At 32.5% G+C, this 23,027-nt stretch overlaps 1 protein-coding gene across 3 annotated transcripts in view; it reads left to right on the top strand.

Annotated features, from left to right (window-relative positions):
- LOC139496263 (NAD(P)H-hydrate epimerase-like) overlaps window positions 1-23,027 on the top strand; it is a 65,523-nt gene that overhangs the window by 14,413 nt on the left and 28,083 nt on the right. The window contains exon 1 of one of the 3 annotated variants that reach the window (XR_011657582.1): window positions 311-463. The exons of the other annotated variants lie outside the window; for them this stretch is intronic. The gene's annotated coding sequence lies outside the window, so the exon portion shown is untranslated. Of the gene's footprint in view, window positions 1-310; window positions 464-23,027 lie in introns of those variants that run through there. 3 annotated transcript variants of the gene reach the window in all.

Genomic DNA, 23,027 nt, shown 5'->3' on the forward strand with positions numbered 1-23,027 from the left:
AGAAACCTTGTTAACCATATTTGATTTGGACAAGTTACGGTTTTGTCATGTTTGTTTAAGCGCAGTTTATTTTGTATACTCATGGGAAATAAATAATTACTTATAAATCTTTGTCATCAACAGGTTTTATCATCTCAAAGCATTCAGGCATGACGGCTTTTGTCACAATTATACACAATGTCTTTTCTCATGAGACTATCGTTATACATTTTCATTTGCTGCTGTTTAAACATTCAGTTTAAATTAATAACGAAGTTTAAACTGTATTTTGCAATTTACTAAACACTCCTAGAAATATTGAGCAGAATAGTGTGAATTTATTTCTGCGTATTGATTTCTCAAAGTAAGTTGTGTACTTCGGGTAAGGAAGGATGAAGCGAGTGTTTGGTCGGAGTAAGAATTCATTGGATAAACCAAATTGTACCTTGAGATCGTCATCATTCTCAACGGACTGCTATATAAGGTATTGTTAAAATACATTTTTGTTTCGAAAAATTGCAGCTCAGATAATTACTAACGTGTCAGGACCAATTAAAATTATTCCAGGTTTTTTGGCACATATTTGTTTGGAATTATGGACCCTCAATGCTCTTCACCTCTGTAATTGTTTGGCTTTATAACTATTTTGATTTGAGCGTCACTGATGAGTCTTATGTAGTCGAAACGTGCGTCTGGCGTTTTAAATTACAATCCTTAAACCTTCGATAACTATTTTGGTACTTTGTTGCCCCTCCTTTAAACAATTTGAACACCTTTTCAATGTCGTTACACTTTAAGTTGCAATACGTTTGGTAATGCTACCATATTGTTTATCGCAATGTTTAATAGTCAAAAACCTTTCATCATTGCAGACAAATATATCCATTCGAAGTCAGTTGTTGATTTAATATTGAAAATTTGTCTGCAATATCAATCCTACGCAAACGGTCGTTTTGTTTTTTAAAGAGATCAGGTTGTTCTTGTTCTTGTTCTTTCATAAAATTATCGTTCATTCATACAATAATCGTAAGAAGACTACACACGGTAAAACAATGTAATCTTATATCGTATTATTTGTTTTAATTGAAAACAAATTTTGTTGCGCAGATAATTTGCGGAATGAAACCTGTGTTAAAGTTACATAACAAAAGGTTTGATTTCCTTTTTGTCATAATTCCGTAAGATTTATCATTTTAATGATGAATAGATGATGAAATGAACTCGTGCAAACGTGAAAAATGCCACGTTCAGAGCAAGATGTATTCTTCTTTCATAGATTGACATATAGTTTGTCCATTTCAATATCAAATACGGGAATGCATGACAAATGAAGAAACGGATAGCACCATCTGACTAGTGGACGAGTCTACTTTTGTTTTTGACACGATCAAGCCTTACTTGTGTACGAAAATGATTGCACTTTTATTTCACTTCTTTTCGTGCTTGCAGATCTTTATTATTTTTTTTTTGGTTCGTGTGTTAACTCAACTTGAGATCAGTTCATTGTTCATAACCTACACTTAGTTTGATTCTGTTTTTCAGATGCAATAAGTAATATGTCAATTATATACAATGCATATAATGATCTTTCAAATGCAGATATAAGAAGATGTTGTTTAAGTGCCAATGACACAACCTTCCATCCAAGTGACAATTTATAAAAGTAAACCGTTATAAGTCAATGTATGAAAGGTTTAATTAAGTTCTCTTTTTTAAATATGCAAATCCTCCGGGAGTTGACTACATCAATTTTCAAATTGGTTCATCCCTATCGTTCCTCATTATTCTATTTATAATTGATGTTCACCCTGAGTATCACTAAAAAACAAATTTGTGTCTTGGATTTTGCAAATTTATTCTAGCTATCCAGATCTGTGTGGGAGGCCGACGAATTCTTGCCTTCTACATTCATTTTCCGTAATAGAAATACGTTGCTATAGACCTTCTTATCTTACAAGCCACAACGCTTTATTGTATGACTAAGACATTATTATTTGATGTTCAATCATACTACAATTTTCATTCTCTTTGTGTTCTTTATTTGATTACAAACGAACACATATGTCTGTTTTATTCAATTTTTGACACTCATTGTGCATTGAATCAGCATCTTCCTAAGATATTATTGTTTTCAATAAGCTATATGGCTGACTTTCATAGTATAAAGATGAATATATCCTTTTGTCATTTCATTACTTCTAGTATCATGGTTTTTCTTTCGTTTCTTTGTTAATTATCAAGTCTTGACTGAGATACTCTTAAGGGAGGAAACATTATGATTCGGTTAGCCTTGTGCATCTATACCCTCTTGGAAGACAGACAGGATAAATATTGCAGTCTAAAAAAATTGTTTGTGTTTTTCCAGTCCATACACTTTGAGGGTTAAAAAAGCTTTGTAGTTATGAATAGAATTCTATCACGGAAAAGACGTACTAGAAAAGAAATTCATCATTCAACTTTAGTTAAAATAGGAATATTACGCTCCATCAGGTTTGTGTGTATACTTCTTTTAACATGGATTACTCCATATGAAATGCTGTGATACATGTGTTTATCACTTTAGATGACTTTTCTCTGTTCGTTGTCTTTTGCTTTAAACTAGTTGCAAGTAACTGGAAGTACTCTCAGATCTCTACTTAGTAACTTTTGTGTTTTTGTTAGTTGTGTGTCTGCATTGTATCGATCTGATGAGTTAAAACTTTTTCAAATGATTTGTAAAGTTTGCTCTTATGTTGTCCTGTTCCAATTCTGTCCCAACTTAGGGGTTGGGTTTTGCGCCAGCGAACATATTTTACTGTTCCTGTATGTCATATTTGATTTTCGTTTATAGTTGTATTCATGCATCAGGCCGTTAGTTTGTTTTTTTTTAAATTTGGTTGGCATTTCTCGTCTGTTTGTACCTGACTATGTGGTATTAGGTTGGTTCGTTGTTGAAAGATGTATGATGGCATATATATTATTGTTAACTTTGATGTCATTTGGTGTCCGTTATAGATTTGTCTCATTGGCAATCATACCACATCTTCTGTCTATATTAGTCGGCTCTCCGGATGTTTCCTTTCTAATACTGGCTTTATTGTTCAAATAAACAATATATAACTTGTTAGTCAGCACGTTAATCAAAGTCTTTAAACATGCAAGTATTAACAGATCACATAGAAAACATTGACAATAAAAGTTGTTGCTGTAAGGTAAATTTTTGAATTAGTTGCCAGCTTGTGCGATCAGGATCAATAGTGTTGGGCATATAATGTGGTTTTATCTGTGAATTACAATTAGTTGTCCGTGTGTGCAGTGGATATGAACACAAAGTCATACTTACAGAGTTCCTTATGAGCCTTTTCTGAGGGATCAGCAGATGATATATTGCAAGGAACACTTTCGTTTCTTCAAACTTCACTCAATTACTGTCTTATGTTCGATGGCTTTATTATAGTTTGCTTAAAGATCTAACGCAATGTGGAAGATCTAGAAGTGAAAGGAACCCATGAAGGATGATAATCAGTTAGTCGCTTATTTCGGAACACAATTGGTATATATTTTGGTTTGGGCCAGCTATTATAATCTCGCCTCCGGGTGCGCTGTTTTCTCGCTGTGTTCGAGACTCGTTGGTGGCAAATCGGCTGTTTCTGCTATTTGGTCGGGTCGATGTGTCTTTGACAAATTCCCAACTTCAAAATAATGTTGTCAATTCCCGTCTTAAGGATCAGGTCAAAAGAAAAAGTTTTGCATCCCAATTACACTAAGTCTATATATGTTTTGTTTAAAAATCTTATTATGATATGCCGATACTCACTGCTTGTTTGTCATTGTATTTGTTAGCATTCCTCGTCATTAGAGTTTGCTCATACTGTTTATTTTTATGTAGACATTTACGACATCAATCGTCATCATGGATTCAGCACCGTATCATGATTCTTGAAGTTAAGAAAAAAACATCTAATGGAAGTCTAGTTAATTGTGCATTATCTTCACAAGTTGATGTTTTCTTAGTGCAATTTTGTACACAATAGATAGACTAAAAGCAAATAAATGAAAGACTGAATTATATACCGTTTAAAAAGAATGAATGTGTACGTGTTGCATGCTGCCAAATGTCTAAGATCTGAACTTACAGTTTATTTTAAAATAAAGTTGAAGACATTGTCAAAATAGGCGTTAATCCATTTTGGAATTTGAAAAAAAAATGATGTGAAACAAAATGCTCGACCTTTTCCTTGATGAAATTTACCATTTTCCTTTTGTACAGTGCATTCAGGTATTATGCAAGTTTTACAAGAATGTACTGTACGTTGGTTTAATTATTTTGTTTAAAACGAATATTGATATCTTGTATTAATGTAGTTCTATGTTGAGCTGTCATATATGGCTTTTGTAAAGTTTAATGAAAAATTCTTTACTTTATTTAAGGATTATTGACTCAATTGCCCTGATTTTGTTTTCTATTGTTATAATATAAAGAGTTAATAATAAAACAAATAATACCTTTGACATTACTGATATTACGTATTTGCACTGTCGAAAACCAATTTCATCTTACAAAGTAATAAAAAGTAAAGATTGCAATTTTACAACATAACGTCCTTTCCTCAGGAATAATGCTGACGGTCAATAACTATATTATTGACCGTTAATAAATGTAATATTGAACTGTCAACTAATGCATTATCACCCTGACAGGTAATGCGCGATTGCTATTTAATTTAGATAATAAAATCTGAAGTGTCTGATGGGTAGTAGTTGGACTTTTGTCCTGCTCGTAAGTAACTAATTTGTGGATTATTACGCAACAGTTGTTTTATTTCTTATTAGACACGACGTCCCTATGGACTGACTTGAATCTCGTTTGAAATAAGTTGCAATGCAATCGCAGTGATACTTAATTTTATATTGAACTTAGATAATGGATAGAATTTCTGTTAACCGATTTTCGTTCCGAAGGAAAGGAAGTAACAGGAAAAAAGATGAAGTATCCTCGAAACTTTATGATTTTTCAAAGTTAACTTATTTAAGGTATGTTGAAATTTAGTATATATTGCTATACCCCTATTTTTGACATTTTTACGTCTTATGTCTGTTTGTTTTTTTCACGCATCGTTGTCAATATAATGGAATTTGATGCAACTGTCTTACAAGTGAGAGGTTTATATAGCTATACAACCGGGATCGATCAACGATTTTCTACAAATAAAAATGCCTGTATCAAGTCAGTAATGACAGTTGTCATTCATTCTTGTGATGTGTTTGAGCTTTGGATTTTGCCTTTAGATTGGGGAATTTCCGTTTTGGATTGTCCTCGGAGTTCAGTATTTTTGTGATTTTACATTTTGATTATTTCATAACCATAAACAAATCCAGAGCTTGATAACGTAGTATGTAGTTTGTTTTTGAAATAACAGTACCGAATGCATCGATGAAAAAATTCTTTTGTCGATTCAGTGTACAACAAACACTGATAATAATCAGCGTACGCATCTCAAAATGCAACAATATAATAATTGTTATAGATACTGTAAGTTTTAGTTATAATGAACATAATTACAATGGTAACTAAACAAAATTAGAAATGACGATAATCACTGTACAATATGTACGTAGATTACAAAAAATAACTATAATGTTTTTTTTTTTCAAATTGTTCATACTATTTGCAAATCTATGTCAGATATTTAAACATTTACCTCATGCCTAAACGCTTGATTGGATTTCGACAGCCTAATGATGTAAGTACAAGAAGTTATCGTAATACAATAGAAAACTTTCGAGTTCGATGCATTTCCGTCAAAAACTCTGGTTTTAGTGAACGTCTTTTGTGCGTTTAGGGGCGTCGTCACTTCCATTCCAATGTTGAGCGAGTGGTTGGAAAACTATAATTCTATATTGTACGAATTATTCGGCAAATTGAATTCTCAAAGTTGACAATCAGCATTGCTGTCATTAGGGAATTGCCATTAAGTACCTACAGAACAACCATTATTTCTAGTTTATCCTGCACAATGACGATCACTAAGACACTTGGTGAACGTAAATAGTGCAGGGATACAGGCGACCCCCTCTATCTGGTAAATGACGTCATAAAGGCGCGTATAATTGACGAGTTTTTTTCGGTGACGGATGAACTCGAAAGTGGTCTATTATTATTTAGACTTGCACCATCGCTACGGTTTATTGTATGAGTTTCATTAATATTATCATGTTCTTGTTCATAAAGGAATCGTGAATGTCGTCTGTCTATTCGATATTTCAACCTGGGATCGTTAGCATTTATCATTCTTAGATATGCCATAAAACTATGTATGCGTATGGCTTATGTATCTTTCATGATGGATAACATTCAGAAATTATTCGACTACATGCAATTTGATATCAAATTTAGTGTTTGTCGATTAGTCGTCATTATTGTTTTAATTAGCCATGGTATTGTCATCTCGTTGTCAAATTTTAGTCTAAATAATTAGTTGGAATCTTCTACATTTCTATCAACCAGTGACCAACCGCCGTAATTTACATATGGCGTTTATACACAAAATAAGTTTAAGTAATGAATTTTTCTTATTTAAAAAAAAAATACGTATATTAAATGGACGCAGACATTTGACTTCACTGATGCTTTTAGCACGTTACAGTCAAACAAATGACTATATAGTAATTGTACAAAGACAAAATGGCTTCGCTTTCAAACATATTTTATTCATTAGAATATGATAAGGATTTACGCCACAGGCACACAGTGGTCTTTTGGAATTTTTTAAGATGTTCAACGGTCGACAGAAAAAAAATCGTCACCAAAGTGCTTCAACAATTACATTTCGATATATTAACTTTTGACCAAGACCAATCGTAAAATTAGTTTTGGGTTTAATTCATTTTGAAACACAATGTGATTGTTGTCTTCCTATCAAAATGCCATTTTAACTATGTATTTGCATTTCGGTGAAGATATATTTAAATTATAAGTTAATTTATATATATTTGGACCAGTTGTAACCTTTACCAAACAAGAAAAGAGGTTTAGAACAGTTTTCTTAACATCTATTCTATGACAAAATAGTTTTAGACAGTTTTACCCAATAGCACTTTTGATCTGATTCTTACAGTTCTATTATATACAAGTATATACCACAGTTCTATTATATACATGTATATACCAAGTTTGAACTAATTCTAAAAGTTCTACCATAGAATAGATAAAAGTGTAGTGTAGGACAGATCTATATATTCATACATGTATAATGTATTTCATTAAATGATTACTTTATTCATTTATATTCTTCCTCTCGTTTTACTCGAATCGTTCTTTACTGTTTATGTTATTAACATATTTAAGAAAAAAGTGAAATAACAAAAATACCACACTCCGAGGAAAATTCAAAACGGAAATTCCACAATCAAATGTCGAAACAAAAGCTCAATCACATCAAACGAATAAATTATAAATGTTCTACCTCAAGATACATTCTGACAGTTGTGCTATACAGTTTCATAATGTATAGATTTTGGAAGTGATATTCTTAAACTGTACATACCAGTTCTACTTACATTTGTTCATGTAGAAATGTTTTTGTACAGTTCTTTTCTAAACCAGTGCGGACAGTTTGACTCATGTTTAGAATCGTTATATGACGTGAAAGCTTATTTCGGATGTTTAAATGAGGGATTATAACTGATCCAAACTGTACTTCTTGGATTAAAAGCAAATAGAAATTAATTGTTTCAGCACTTTAATATTATATTTAGCAAGGTCAGTGACCTTAACCATGTTAAGTATTATGCTACTGTGTTTTTAAATTAGTTGTTTTTATACCGTTTATGCATGTTGCTAATTTTAGTTGATAACTTTCTATAACACAAAATCATTAGATTATAATGGCCATTCCATTTTAAAATGAATTATTGAATTGAGACTTAGGCAATTCAAAGCTTTTATGACTTAAGAAATCCGTATGCCATCATAATTGTTTGTACACGTTTCCTGAGAAAGCTATATTAATTCTCTACATGATAACATTAGAAATTGGATCTCCCATGACTATAAATATATCAGTAATGTTTTTCTTTTAAAATAATGAACAGGTATTTAATTTAACAGCTGGTTTTACGTTTGGTGTCAATCTATACCAATTAAGTGTTTTGTTTAAAAAAAAAAACAGCTCCTACGTTTATAATGTGTTTGGTTCTATATATAGTCAACGTCTATACATATGTATATCTAGAACGTGCTTGATTGGCACTGGTGCTAAAAGTACAAAACTAAACTACGTTACAACAATCTTTTAAATTAAGAAGAAAAATCAATGTGCTAATTAAGATTGATTGACTTTGCTTTGCCTTTTTTTCTCAATTTTATTTCTTATAATATATACGTTATTAACATTGGGGACCCAAACAAGCAAAAAGAAAAACTTGTTATCGTGATATAAGCAAAGATAAGACGGATATATGTATAACTGACATCAATGCTCCAAATTGATGGCCACTTTTTGAAGACAAATTTTAACTGTTCAATGTTTTTCTGTTATTTTTACACAATTTCAATATGTTCTTTTTTGTTATATTAACATTAATAAAATTGAGAATGGAAATGGGGAATGTGTCAAAGAGACAACAACCCGACCAAATAAAAAACAGCAACAGCAGAGGGTCACCAACAGGTCTTTAATGTAGCGAGAAATTCCCGCACCCGGAGTCGTCTATTAATCTATTAAGATAATACTCGTGTTACTAGTAATTTGATGTTAAGACGTCGGTTCCACAGCATTGATATTTTATTACGTGTAACTTACGTATTTAACGTCAATATCAACGTTATACACGATTACGTTGAACTTATTATGTTTTAGCAATGTGTTACATGCGTTGCATTTATTCCATTTGGAAAATGTTTGGTTTTGAGATTAATCTTCAAATCATATTTCATTGACTTTCATTGAAACGACATACCCAAAATAGAATTTTAATATTAACGAAACAAATAAAAGATTTGTCAAATGGAATTTCCTATACCATCAGAATGATTATTTATCTATGAAGCTGTAATAATACTTATGGGAAATCGTCATTAATTTGATCAGCTTTTAGTATAGATATATCAAGTAAATGTGTTTTTATCCTTTCAATCTTGAATACATTTTTTAGTTGATAAGTCGGTGAATAATGTGTGTGCCATTATATCTTTGCTATGCCGTTACCACAAACGATGTGTATGGAAATGTCACAGATCCTGGCATTAATTCAGTGTGTTTGATTAGAATTTCTAAGAAAGCGGAAAATATTTAAAGTCATCACTAAGCAAATCACACATTTAAATCATTTTGGAAGTTTTAATTAGTATTGATTTATCTTTGGCATGTGTTCTCCGCGATGATGTTATTGATGCATGGTTCTATTTGTGTTGTATTATGTTTAAATTGTCAATAGAACTTTGAATTTCAGTTGAACGGATGATACCATAACTTCATTTATGTAATGCTGGTGATGTTTGATGACTGTTTAACACATAGTGGTAAATTATATACATGTTCAGGATAAGAAATTATTGATGCGATATGAATATGAACCTAACTTTGTACTAGTCCGACATACTGAGCCGGGTTTTTGCAGACTACTTAATTATGATATTGTCTAAACAGATATTCGGACCCCAGACCTTGTTATCCGAATCTCAATGTGCATCTGTGTTTCGAAATTGCATTGCATGATTACTACGCATCAATTGAAAACTTGCAAACTTGAGACAACACAAACCCAGCAAAAATTCGTAATGATTTCAGTTGCTTCAAATGGTAAGCAGATACCTCACTGTATTGCTTGGGAATGCCATTATGCAATAATCGGAAACAACGATCTAATTGTTAAATGTAAAAATTTTGTAAACAAAAGATTTAAATTAGACATCTAATCAATTATGTAAAATCTAAAAAGCTTTTTTGGATATAAATCTTATCTTGGATAAAATATCTAGAAATAAAATGTGTTTATCGAGATCGAGATCAAAGTTCATTAAATGCAGCCGGTAGCATCAATTAAAAAAGTGTATTTAATACAATTCAGAGTATTGATTCATATATACATCAAATGTGCTTTGTTTGGTATGAATTTATCAATTTGTCCCATAATGTATGTTTCGGAATAAAACACATATATGCAATGTTTTTATGCAGTTAAGCTGCATTATGCGAGCACAGAATATTTGATTAGACTATTAACAGGATTTGTTATCACATAAGCAACACGACGGGTGTCACATAGAGCAGGATCTGCTTACCCTTCCGGAGCACCTGAGATCGCCCCTAGTTTTTTTGTGGGGTTCGTGTTGTTTATTCTTTAGTTTTCTATGTGGTGTCATGTGTGCTGTTGTTTGTTTGTCTTTTTCATTTTTAGCCATGGCGTTGTCAGTTTGTTTTAGATTTTTTTAGAGTTTGACTGTCTCTTTGGTATCTGTCGTCCCTATTTTGTGTTCTACCCAATAAATGGTGAAATACGTGCCATTGTTATTATCTAGTTGGCTACTATGTTATTTATAACTAATTGAACACTTTTTTCATACTTTTAATCCTGGTTTACAAAAAAAATATGACCAGAAAAACCTTAAATGATCGTCGAATCACCCAAAAGGAAGTAGTACTCATTAGAATCCTTATATAGTTTATTATCGCCGAAAATCTCTAAAGAAAGTAGTTTCCCAATTGTAAAAGTCGTAGGAATTTTGTTTGTTGTCAATACGTAGAACAACTACGTCAGTAGTCTTTAAATAAGTAAAACTAGTACTGTTGGCGGCAATTTCAAAGTAGGAGACGACATTTTCGTATGTTTTAAATTTGGAAGATTCTGATGATAGAAAGGTAATTACTGTTAATCATGATTTATTTTTCTTTAAGATGAGTGTAAATGAAAAGTGTATTCCCATTTGAATTTCATTCTTTTAAATTACTCCTTTTTTCACATAAATAAGCTTATCAAGTAATGCATTAACATAAGGTGTTTACACTTTCTTAAAAATGAAAAAAACTCCGGATCAAATCGACCAAGTAGACCTTAATGGAATGTTTTAATGCATGGGAACAACTCGTCCCCGAGACAAATTGGATCGTCTGAGAAGACAATATAGACTTTTGTCAGATTTCTTAGGGTTTCATAGAATGTTAGAATAACGTGTCTAGCGGAGCCATAAATCTTTCGTTTGTGCATTTGGGCCCATTTGGGGGTATTTCAAGGGGCCTAAAGAAGGAAGTATTTACTGTAGAACCCATTTTTTCAAATTTTTGAAATGAGTATTATTATAAAAAACAGTAAGTGATAGACACATATGGTCTTCAGTAATGGGACAATATAACATATCAAAGAAAAAAGGGGGAGTCCCTGGAGACAACCCTACCCCCTTCCCAATGTTTGGGAACAGTCGAGATTCCCACCCGTAAACCATATTTATTCATGTATGGGACAATATAACTAATCAAATGAAATATAGTGGGAGTTCCTGGGGTCACCCCACCTCCTGTTTGGGAACTCTAAAATGGTTGAGATCCCTACCCCTTAACCATATATATTCAAGTATTGGACAATATAATAAATCAAATCAAATATAGGGGAAGTCCCTGTAGTCACCCCCTCCTGTCTGAGAACTTAGAAACGGGCGAGATCCCAACCCTAAACCATATATATTCATGTATGGGGCATTATAGCTAATCAAATGAAATATAGGGCAGTCCCTTAGGTCACCCACCTCCTCCTGGTGGGAACGTTTAAACGGTCAAGATCCTCACCCCTCACCATATATATTCAAGTATGGGATAATATAAAAAACCAAATGAAAAATAGGGTGTGTCCCTGGATACAACCCTACCCCCTTCCCAATGTTTGGGAACTTGGAACAGTCGAGATTCCCACCCGTAAACCATATTTTTGAGATCCCAACCCTAAACCATATATATTCATGTATGGGGCATTATAGCTAATCAAATGAAATATAGGGCAGTCCCTTAGGTCACCCACCTCCTCCTGGTGGGAACGTTTAAACGGTCAAGATCCTCACCCCTCACCATATATATTCAAGTATGGGACAATATAAAAAACCAAATGAAATATAGGGTGTGTCCCTGGAGTCGCCCCACACCTTCACGTTTGAGAACTTTGAAATTGTTGCGATCCCAACCCCTAAACTATACATACTCATGTATTTTACTATATAACAAATCAAATAAAATAAAGGGGGAGTCCCTGTTGTCACCCTACCCCGTCCTGTTTGATAACTTGGAAAAGAATGGGATCCCCATCCCACACCTAAACTTTATTTATATTCATGTATGGGACAATATAATAAATCAAATGAAATATAAAGGGGAGTTCCTTGGGTCACCCCACCCCCTCATATTTGAGAACTTAGAAACGGTCGAGATTCCAACACCTAAACAATATTTATTCATGTATGGGACAATATAACTAATCAAATGAAATATAGGGGGAGTCCCTGTGGTCACCCTACCCCCTCCTGTTCGAGAACTTAAAAACCTTCGAGATCCCCCCACCCTAAACATGCTAAACCATATATATACATGTTTGGGACAATATAACAAATCATTTACATTTACTATAGGTAGGTCAGTCAGACCTCACTTCTGATCCCTGTAGTCTTGTCTGGTTTGTGCATCATAACCATAATAACTTTTGTACTATAGAAGTCAAACTCAGTTTTCTTTCCAGGGAAACAAGTCCATTCATACTATTACAAGTTCGTACTAAGTCAATTAGTACTACTAACAGTCAACTAATACCAACGTTTACTACAAACTAGAACAATTGCAATCATCGCAAACTTGTACCACTGCAGACTCACCATTAAAATATACATTGATATATGCATTGCTCTTGAAAACCTTGATAACAAGTGAATTATTTGCCTTAATAATTAATTCATTTGATAAATAAATGTACAATATATGAATGTTTAATGTTGAAGCAACATTGCCACAGTTTTCATAATTACGTTCGCCTTGGTTTTTAATTAACTGCCTTCAGCGCTTACAGCGCTTTGATTTATTAGTATTCAAATAACATTGCATATAAGAAAATAACCATCATATGAAGTCAACTCATCAAATTTCATCTTCGCTTTTAACCCGTGTATAAGCTTGTGTAACTTTGTAACCTCAAGTTTCCAAATTTTTGTATAGAAACACAAAGTAATATAAGGAGTATAAACCATCTCATTATTTGGTTTAGTATTGTCAAACAATCGCGACCCCCCACCCCCCGTCCTTTACAGACGACCAAAGTTACCTTATGAAAATACACGGTGTTGAGCACTAAATCATCCCTACCATGTACTCAGACTGGTGGTAACAACGTAAAACAAATAGTGTAACGATGTAATACACAAAATACCGACATTAAAGTAGTTGGGGTTTCTTAAAGCTAGTTCAAAGCAATTATCTGCTAATAAATAAATGTTCTCTGTGAATTTGATATCCCTTTAATGTCAACATTATACAGTATTCTTATAGATACCTTAATTATTTAATGGCCTCTTTTATAATTCTTTGCTATTTTGTTTTAGCTTTTAGCAGATGAACTTTGTTCTTCAATTATTCCATGTTTCGAAGTATTCTGTGTTGCTTGTAAATGGATTATTTATTTATTTGTAGTACATTTCGTTACTGATTTCTTAAAGGTTAATTACCTTCTTACAGAGAATAGAATGTTCACTGATACTAATGGAATAGGCAAAGGCATCGATACGACACACTAATCACCAGCATTTAAAAACCTGCACGATTGTAGTAAAGTACGGAACAAATAGATTATAATGATTTTTAGAAATGCAGCAATGCAAATATGCCCTTTAGCATTGATTTAAAGTGTGTAGCCTGTCATTGATATAAGATATAGTAATAACGTATATGGATTACTTGCCATGTTAATCTGACCGTTAGACAGCAACAACCCGACCGCGACCGTAATTCGTGGATCAGTAGTTAAGGTTGTAGTTGCGTGATTTGTAGTAGGTCAAATGTATGTGTTGTATGAGTTAATGTTAACATGTACATGTCAGCCTAGAAAGTGTTGACTGACCTTACGCTCATAATGTTTATCATTTGTCTATATGAACACGTTTTTTTGGGTTTTTGCCTGATTCTCAAATCAATAGGTCAACTATATTTGGTGAAAGGAATGATTTAAAGGTGTATATATCTGTACTGCAGGTACCGTCTGTCGTTGACCTCATTTCCTCTGTAATGATGAGGTTTTGTGAAGACGAAACACATAGAAAAAACTGATTATGGTATCTATGATGCATTTATTATACCCCCGCTTTGAAAAAAAGGGGGGTATACTGTTTTACCTCTGTCTGTCCTTTCGTCAGTCCGTCAGTTCATCAGTCCGTCAGTCCGTCAGTCTGTCAGTCAGTCCGTCTGTCCCATGAATATTGTTTGTCACATTTTTCTCAGGAACTACACTACCAGTATTTCTGAAATTTGGTTTATGGCTTAATATAAGTCAGCTTTACCGTGTGATGCGTTTTCAGATTCATCACTCAACAACTGCCTGTTTACCGAATACTTGTTTGATTTTACACATGATAGCCAAGTTGAAAATGTTTCGTCACATTTTTCTCAGGAACTACAATACAAGGATTTCTGAAATTTGGTTTAATGGTTAATATAAGTCAGCTATACCGTGTTATGCGTTTTCAGATTCGTCACTCGACAACTTCCTGTTTCCTAAACACTTGCATATTTTTACACACTTAATATTATCCACTTGCGGCGGGGGTATCATCAGTGAGCAGTAGCTGGCAGTTTCACTTGTTGTGTCCTCTTTTATAACAATAGAGGTATGGACGAACTACATTTCACGTATAGACTCATTGCAAGGTATACCAATCTATATGTCTGTCAGGTTTCATCTGATCTTAACCTATTTTTATGGTTCACTGTTTCATGTTATGTTTTTTTCTGGTTAAATCTGTTTCTCAGACACAAAAGAATCGTTTGTCAGTTATGAAAATGAATTTAATAATCATTGAAAATTATCGAATTCGTGTGACACATGAGTTGGAAATTGTTAGCATCTTCTTCAAACTTCACAAAGCTATTCATTGTTTCAAGTTAAATGATGCGTCGTCGTAAAATATCGATATTTCATCAATTATTTTTTTTCTAATGAGATATTAACAATAGACAGCTATGAGCATCAACACAAAAACATAATGTTACATACTTAAGGTTTTTTTTTGTTGTAAAAATAGAAGTGCGTTTTTGATCAAATTACTACTGAAATGGACTTTTAATGACGGTTATAAGATTTAACAAGTTTAAGTTTGTGACAGGTTTTTACGCTTGGAGTTTTGCATGTAAACGCATAATCAGGTTGAATTAAGATAATCTTAAAATAACAGAAATCGCTGTTCAGTCGAAACCTAATTGATAGATGGAACTTCCAAGAAACATCAAGCAATGGTGAGCGAAAAATGACAAGCTGACTTACGACTTGTGCATTGCATTCATACTAAAATTACATCGGAAGTCTATATCTATACAAATAAAAAAGATTAAATTTAAGTCAAATTTTAAAGCCTAAAATATGGAAAGGATATCTGTAAATAGATTTTCATTCCGAAGAAAAGGAAGTAGTAAACGAAAAAATGACAACAAAGGTGGAGATTATGATTTTAGTCAGATGACCTTTTTCAGGTAAATCATATATTTATTATGAATTATTAAGTGTCGTGTCGTCAGCCTTAATTGTAGAGAAACATCTAACATTAATAACAAATGGCCAAAATTGTTCTGTAAATGCACAGAAGCATATCTTGAAATTCCGAAAAGAATATTAAAAACATTACTAGAACTTAATGTCGGTACATTTTTATGGTTATATTACAGATATTGAAATAACTTTATTTGCCTGGTTGTTTATACCTGAATGTGTTTGTCCTTTTTTATCTACGGGAAATAATTTAGCCCTTGTAAAACAAAGTAAATTTCTGCATTTCAAAAATGTATTTATTGTCAATACAAACCTTTAAACCCCCATTAATTTTAATTTGGACCAATACTGTTGTGTTCATATGATCGACAATATTAATTACTTTATATGACAGAAACACAGATTTTTTTTCAATTCTAGTGCAGAATAGAGCGTTGTCTGGTCCTTGAAACTGCAGCGTTGACACATGTTGTATATAAGTTTTGCATTTTTGTTTCGAATATTTTGCTTCAAGAGTTCTTAATGAAGTTAAATCAAGTTAAAACGCGTCATTTGCTTACTAATAATAGTTGTCAAAAGTACCAGGCTTGTAATCCTGAAAAAGAAGAGACCAACACGAGTTGTAAGATTGTTTAATTAACTGCAAGTTCAATGTGAAGAACGATAAATCAGGCGAACTAGGACATATACCGTACTAGAACCACAAAATCCCCCAAAACTCGTGAAAACTGTTACTTCGTCGGAAATGTGGTTGATGTTCCTGTGTCATCAACATTTACTGACAGCTTTTATATTTGATATGTGGGTTCCATGCGTATATCTGCCTTAATTTTTATTATACCTTATAATCGCCGCCAATTTTAAATTAATTATTGCAGACAGTGAATTTGGTTAAATAATAACGTTCAGTCAAATTAATAATAACATATATTAGTGTACATCAGTAAGATGACAAAAGAGGTCCTGTTTGATGACTTGGGTTTCCCAATTTAGAGAAGGATTTGTCCCGCGCAGTCCCTGATTACAAAGTTGATGTAACAATAGAAAGATGTGACATGTAATTCATTGCGGAGATGTCAAATGCCAATCACAACGCAATTTCCAAACCCAATTAATCATATCTACTGAAAACTAATTGGACAACGGCTGTATTGGTATTTCGTATATTCAAAAAGTGCAGAATTGTGTTTTCCTAAAATTTGCATTACAAATATTTGCATTTTCCTGTACAGTATTTAGTTGTGCAGCTTTACTTATAAATACAACACATATAAGTTAACATTGTTGGGTTATGATTGGATAAAATGTCGCCTTAAAATATATTTGCTGGACTAATTACAAACTGGATAGAATAACCCCTGCAAACTAAAGAATAATTGATAATGTCATGCAGTTCATATCATATACATGTACATATTGGCATACCTTATTGTTTTATCTATTTTGACGGCATGCATATCATATAGAGAATATGTCAGCTAAACAAACCCTGAAACCTATGTTTAGCTTTGAATTGATGCACTGATACAATTTCTCCTCTTACCATGTACACTGATACAATTCTCATCTTACCATGTACACTGATACAATTTCTCCTCTTACCAAGTACACTGTTACAATTTCTCCTCTTATCATGTACACTGAGACAATTTCTCCTCTTACCAAGTACACTGTTACAATTTCTCCTCTTATCATGTACACTGAAGCAATTTCTCCTCTTACCGTGTACACTGATACAATTTCTCCTCTTACCATGTAAAACAATACGGAACTTTCATGACTTTAGCAGCTTATTTCCTCAGTTTACTTTATGAATATACGTTTTTTCAATGAAACAACTTTTGATTGATTCTGGTTTTTAAAGACACCATAAATACATATTGTGTTGGATAAGACATTACATGCGATACAATGTAGGAAATATTCTATGAAATTTCAATTCAATATAAGTAAATATTGCATAATTGATGTATACGTCAATGAAAAATGCAACAAAACAAAAATATATACAGAGATCGACACGGTTTTCAACATTGGCTATACGACTTATTGTTAATCATAACTCACGCCACTAGCAATAAATAAAGTCAAAACACTATCAAGAATAGTAACAGTTAGAACCATAACATATTCGCCAGGGAAGTTCGTAATCAAATATATCTGCACAGACAACAACTTGTTATGATTGTCTGCCGATGTAACTTTATGATATTAAGGCAATAGAAATGGAAAGTGTTAATGTATTGGGTTGTATGGATTATATAACTTCATATTTGTTATGCATTTAATGCTTGTGCATTGGCAATCTATCTTGATATGGAGACACCAATATACAATTTAATTGATGTTTTGCATGTGATGTTAAATTATCATCATATTAGGTTGATTTTGTTCTTTAATGTACAGTACTCTGATTGATATTGAAATGAAGCAACCAATGCATATCTCAATATTTCACTTCAATATTAGACGTTTGTCTTTTTCAAACTTATTTATAATGGCATCCATTAACTCTGGATCATATGCAATTTATCCTAAGGGTAATTTTATGAAAATTATGTTAATGATAACCTGAATGAATAAAACAACCGAATAATTTCTTGCCTGACGCACACACTATGTGTATAGCCAAGTTAAAAACGTCATAGTATATTTTATTCATTCGCCTGTGTTTGTAGCAATGTATCGTATAAAACTACCATAATATCTCAAAATGTTACGACTGAGTGTTGGTTGTTTGGAAACATTTTGGAAATCCAAGGGAAAATTGTATCGGGATTACAAGGTAAGCAAAAATTGGATTTCAAAATGATTCGTTATTTAGTCATTTATATCTCCGGACAACAATTACAAACGAAGCCTTTGATCGGAAACGCAATTAGACAAAGACGCATTGCACTTATCCGGTCTGCCAATGATAAAGCATCGAACAAACATGAACACATACATCGTTTTAGTGTAATATTAAACTTAATTGATCACACCATGTATTTAAAAGTTGAACGAATCTGAAAAACCAATCAAATGACCAATGTTATATTAAGGCATTGACTACTGAGGAAAATCCAATCATCAGGAAACACAAAAGTGGATTTGTATACATAACTTCAACGTGTCTCTCCTAGTATGAGTATTGTGCTATATCCTAATTCAATACAAGACCATATTTTGTGATACATCTCCGACGTTTTCATACACCAGTTTTACTTTTGTTTTATTTTTCGAATAAAAGTTTATCTTAAAAAGCACATCGAACTGAACAAATGCAAAACAATTAAGTTGGTATCTGCCCTCTTTAAACTACATTAAATATATTTATATTCGTACTTGCATTTACACCAGTACTTAATCATTGCTAATACGTTGTATGTCTTAGAAATAATGTGTATGTTGACAGTATTATTAACACTTTGATGATTGCTGCTTTATTTTAGAGCGTTAAATACTATTTACCCGATAACAATTCGAGCGGAAACTATGAAACAAATTCCTTGGATAGACAAAGTGCCTTGCCGAAAGTCGCTAAAGGATTTCCTGTAAACAACATGTAGTGCGCTAAATCATCTCACATGTCTAGCAATTTACTTAGGTTCATGTTTCTTTGTTATCAACAAAATGTGTCTTGTATATATTTCTGTAGGACTATTATTGAAATTAGCCCGTTGCTACTGTGCAGCCTAATCAGGGGCGAATTCCTGCCATTTTAAAAGGGGGTTTCCAACTACATGTCCCCATTCAAATGCATTGATCGAAAGAAAAAAAAGGGGGTTCCTACCCCTAGAACATCCCCCCTTGGACCCGCGCCTGCTAATGCGTACACTCGCAATTTAGTCTTATATTGAAGATCATAATACCATGCATTTGTCATTCCGATTTAATTTGATTGAACAATATCATATTTAGGGGGCGCAATCTTCGGTTTACCGAACCACAACTAATGAAACCCGTGTTATTTCATGAGTATGGAATTTATAAGTGAGGGACCTTCTAACAAATCAACACAAAAACAAACCTCTCACCTGAAATCCGGCTTATTTTGTCAAATAGTGTTATTCGGAAACGTACATAAAACCATTAATGTCTGGTGTCTACATTTGTGTAACGGCGGATGCGTAAATTTTATGTCATATTCATGCTATTGGTAAAGTTCAAAACACATAATCAATGTTTCTGTTTTATTTTTGTAGACTTATTATGTCGCAAGTATGCCACAACTTGAACGTATTTGCTTTATAATGGATATTACTGTGTCGAGTTGTTTTGATTAGGTTACCCTTATTTGCTACAATATATATTTATCAAAGGGGTTATTACGTGCACAAATTATTTGAAGAACAAACTAAAAGACAAATGCATTTCAGTTAATTTGACAAAATACAGTTAATTGATCTAACAATAAGGAAAACATATACAGTGATATGATTACTAACATTAATATTGATAAAAAAAATCCTCCAGTTTTTATTGGTTAAGTTCGTAACTATTGTAAGATTCGTAAATGTGTCAATTGGCAAACGTAACATACATAGCAGAACAAGAACATGTTAATTGTATATGAGTATATCTTTCATTTACACCGCTATACTGATTTTGTTATCATGGTAATGCTAAATAGTTTACACCTATAGTTGTTAATGTCTTTGTCATTTTGGTCTCTTGTGGACAGTTGTCTCATTGGCAATCATACCACATCTTCTGTTTTATATTACACGATACCACATCATTGGGAGCCATATCAACCTTACCAAACACATGTTTTACTCCTAACCGACTAAGTGATGCCCGTATCCCTTAATGATATTTTTATACGCAAGAAACACAATAAATAAGTTATCAGATTCACCAAACGCGCAACCCACGGTAGTTTAGTAATAAAAAAAGCCTTATTTGATTGTGTTGAGAAATATTTGCTGATGCTCTAATTAATTTGACATAGATTAAAGTTGTGACAGATTAAACATATGGCTTTTTCTAACGAACTGGACATTGGTGATAAATTATCGTTTTATGTTTGTGGTTATTTCAAAATGACAAATGTTATTAGAAGGTACATGTTCCATGTGGTCAATATAAAAAATCATAAATCGTCGAAGTACCCTTTAAGAAAACTAGGTAGGATTAAAAGTAAGCATTGACCTTTAAATAGTATTTAGAAATTTGGACTTAATACATATAAAACTATGGTGCAAGAACCGTCCTGTCTTTCTACTTCCAATTAAACGGCGGCAATCAACTGTCGGATTATTCTGCCACTGTAACATATGGCCGATGATAAATTATATATATTGAGTTCAACAAACACTTTATTGGAGAAATTGTAAATGCCATTAAATAGAATTAGTACATATACATGATATATGTCATAGACCATTTTATGCTATGAAAAAGCTGTAGTTTAAAATGCTCTCATAATAGCATTGTTAGAAAAGTACCAATCTTATATATGGATATAGAGATCCTGTTTGATGATCGTTTGTTTTTACATTGAAACTTGTCATTATATTTGAATATAGAGACCCTATTTGATGATTAATGGTTTGTTTTTTACAGTGAAAACAGCCTCGCGTTTTCCAAGTTTCAAATTGATGTCACAATCGAATGTTGTAACATGCAATTAATTATTGAGTTGTCAAATGTCAAATACAACAATGTTAGTTCCAATCCCAATTAATGTTATCTATTGGTAACTAATAGAACGTCGAATGTATTTGAATTAAGTATAATCAAAAGTGCAGTAGTGTGGTTGCTTTCAATTTGTTTTCAAACTGTTTTCATTTTCCTCGGCGATTTAGGGCTTTTCTAAGATAACCAATTTATTTGTACATATCTAATTTCTGATTGGATTGCATCTACTAGTAATTGAAGTAATGGATTATTTACCCACCTGATTAGATTTTACATTAAAAAGTAATTACTGTGTAATTATGTTGTACACTTCAAATGATCTTTTGTGTAATTTGAAATTGATATTCAATGATTTTAAAGAAATACATTATAATAAGCATTACATTTGTCTCAGCTTTTTTAACATTGTAACATGGTATTTACGTGATTTAATTGGTGTACTTCTACATGTTCTTGCACTATACCAGGTCGAACAAAAATTCGTACATACAAAACACGCCAGCAGAAACGAAAGACAATCATTACAAACACGCTGACGGATGTACACGTACCGAGCCAAGTCAAACGGACATCACAGAAAACAATCCAAACAGCAACAGCAATATTAATAATAGAAAAAAGATAAATAAAAGAACAATTTAACACGTTGCTAAGATGATAAACAACGTCAATACGCAGAATGTATACATCAAAACCATCATGTATTTTTTGTGAAGTTGAAACGGAATATTTTTTCAACAAGGTCTTGGTACCTTCCGATGAACTTTTTTTTGGAAAAAAAGGACGATACCTTCTTTGACATACCTTTGGTTCTACAACTTTTTGCTCCGACACTCATGACACCATTGCCGTTTTACAAAGTCTGAGTAGGAGCTGCAAGCTCTTGGAGTGTGCCGGCATAAGTTTTCCTCTGCCTCGCAATCAAACTATTGTCCTTGTTAATGTTGCGGCCATGTTTAAAAGAGTCTCTGTAAATAATGTTCAACATCCGAAAACAAACTTACAAACACCTTTAACTCACAAATGTGTTTTAGTTATTTCAAATTCATTAACAGTTGAATAATTGCAACATTATCACGTTTTGTAAAACATTTAAAGGTAAAAAGACATTTCAAAATGGTCAAATATTTTTTGAATATTAACTTTTGAGGTTGAACAAACGTTTTTAGCAATAAAACAAAAATAACAAAAAAGTTCAATAGTAACTGCTTTAGACATGAAATATCAATTATATGTTTAATTGAAGCATTCTGGTTTTTTCACCATCATGGGTTGCACAATGTTATGATCATTTTGGATTTTGACAACAATGTGTTACTACTATTCAATTCAACTTTGTATTCGACTTGGATTTCAAACTTATATTATCATAAAACTATAGATGAATCTAGACAAAACGCGTATCTGGCGTCTAACAATGACATATTTGATGATTTTGAACAATCGAAGGTGAATGTAAAAAATCATAAAAAATGCACTACCATCATTGTTTAAAGTATAACAAAAAGCAATGGCTCCATATGTATTGATTACAAAGAAGGAAGTGTTGAATTATGGACGTAATGTAGAAAGAAACTTGAATGCGCAAATCACTATTTATATTCACATCTTACAAAAAAATAAACACTTTAAAGTCAGTACATGTTTAATTTCTAGACCACCAACGGAGTTTAATCAGACTTCTTACTCTACATATAAATTCTATTGAGAGAGTGAGA

This window comes from Mytilus edulis, chromosome 11, assembly GCF_963676685.1.
Source record: "Mytilus edulis chromosome 11, xbMytEdul2.2, whole genome shotgun sequence".
In the NCBI taxonomy this organism is placed as follows: domain Eukaryota; kingdom Metazoa; phylum Mollusca; class Bivalvia; order Mytilida; family Mytilidae; genus Mytilus; species Mytilus edulis.